The sequence below is a fragment of the Triticum dicoccoides genome, chromosome 5A (genome assembly GCF_002162155.2).
Source record: "Triticum dicoccoides isolate Atlit2015 ecotype Zavitan chromosome 5A, WEW_v2.0, whole genome shotgun sequence".
In the NCBI taxonomy this organism is placed as follows: domain Eukaryota; kingdom Viridiplantae; phylum Streptophyta; class Magnoliopsida; order Poales; family Poaceae; genus Triticum; species Triticum dicoccoides.
Window position 1 is genome coordinate 347,816,048 of NC_041388.1, and position 2,167 is coordinate 347,818,214.

Here is a 2,167-nt window from a genome sequence, read left to right on the forward strand (position 1 = left end):
GCTTCTGCAAGCATCTCCATCATCATTATCAGTACATCCTACGCAGGTGAGTTAGGATGCACTTGATCCCAGAAAGGTATCTATCCTTCAAACCAGAGGAGTGCTTCAAACTAACAACAGTACACAATATCCAACAAAAGAGGGCCGTGCTACAGCAGCAGGATACATGGCTCGGTCTAGATATCAGTACGAATCAAGTTGTGCATATTTGCTATTGGCATGAACCACATCGCCGCATGTCGCGTTTGCAAAAGCCATCCATCACATGGAAGCTTGATGCCTTTCACACACTGAAGATTATCTGGAAACAATCTTTGTTGACGAATCTCTGGATATGGTGATAAATGAAACCCGCGGTATGATGTGTAAACACAGTTCCTCCTGGCGAATGGAAGTTTCATAGCATGGTAATCATCGCCGGTGATATGATCGATGATTGGTTGGATGATCGGATAATTGAGCCCAAGGAACATGGAGTGGTTGCCGAGGTTGTAAACCTGCCTCTAGTTGAATATGCCTGGCCCAACGGAGCTAGGATCTTTTTCGAACATGAAGCAGCCATAGACATCAATGTCATGAACGCCCCAGGCATTGTACTGCATGTGGTTTGATCTAATGGTTTGGTCAATTTGGTACGTGTGAATATGTAGCGACCCGACCTCAAACGGTTAAGTCTCTGTGCTTCAGTGTCATCCCTGGATCGGTAATGCTGACACACACAGTACTCAAGGATTTATAACAGAGTAGCAATCACACACTTATTACATCGAATGTCTCAAAAGAGAACTTATTACAATAAATATGGCTTAAGACCATCTAATACGAGAACAATGGAAGACTTGGAAGATAAAGTGAGCCCATCAACTCCAACAGCATAGCTGAGCTGCACAGCAACGACCTAACGAACCTTACTCCTCATCTGAAAAGTCTACAACATAATACGTTGCAGCCCGAAAACGAGCCAGCACATGGAATATGCTGGCAAAGTAACGCAGTAGAGCAAGAACAGAATAATATTATCACTACATGCAAATTTGGCTGGTGGAAAGCTCCATGGTTACAATTTTGCGAAAAGCCAATTTTTTCCTACAACAAAGGAATAGATTTTATTTAACTATCATGGTAGTTGAAACATCATTGAGAAGGTTCCTCCAACTCAATCCCAATTAAAGTAGTTAACAACCCAACAATATTATTTTAGAGTGATGAGATACTTATGATACTCCAAGTACTAGGTACTCAAGATGTCCATAACCGGGGACATGGCTAACCATGATTAGTTTATACACTCAGCAGAGGTTTGCGCACTTTTCCCCACAAGACTCGATCTCCTCCATTGGATTTCTTGCACTACATGGTGTTTGAGAAACAGATGACCGAGACACAGTCTTTTAGAAGCATTAACCCCTTACTCCGGGCAGACTATACCAATCTACATCCCTCTACCTGTTGATCCACCTCTTCGGGAGCTTCATGCAACTTACTCAACTATGCTAGAGCCCATAATAGCTTGTGGCTGCATACAGAAGTTTCTAGCATGAAAATATCTCAGATCCCTTTGAGCCTGGGTGGCGGACCATAGGATTATCACACGGGTACTTCGGGATATCCTAGGACAACACTGGATTCTCCAGGTGCCCAACAAACAATCCACCCAGATGTGTATTCAAGTTGCCACCTTAAGTTGAACCATTAATTAACAATCTCACATCTGTCATGGATTTCACTCACCCAAACCACGTCTACGAGCATAGCATAGCAATAATAGCAACACGTAGAAGTAACTCCCAAGGGTTTGATAAATAACAGGGCAATATGTTCTACCTCATCAACTACTTCCCAGCCCACATGTTAATCACATCCTAACCATGCAATGTTTGAGGATTGGAACTAATGCATAAAAACTGGGTGATAAAGGGGTATGATCAAAGTGTTACTTGCCTTGCTGATGATCCACAAAACCTAGGGATTTGTAGTAGCACACTTTGCACTTCGGGTGTTCTATCGCAAGCAAACAATAGCATACATAAGCAATCAGGCAAAGAAACACGGGTAAATCTCAAATAAGAAGATCTAAGCAGAAGGTTCAACTTAAGAACTCCGGTTTGCGAAAAGAATCAAATCAAACGGAGCAACAAAACTCAAACTGCGAAAGAAACAAGATCCT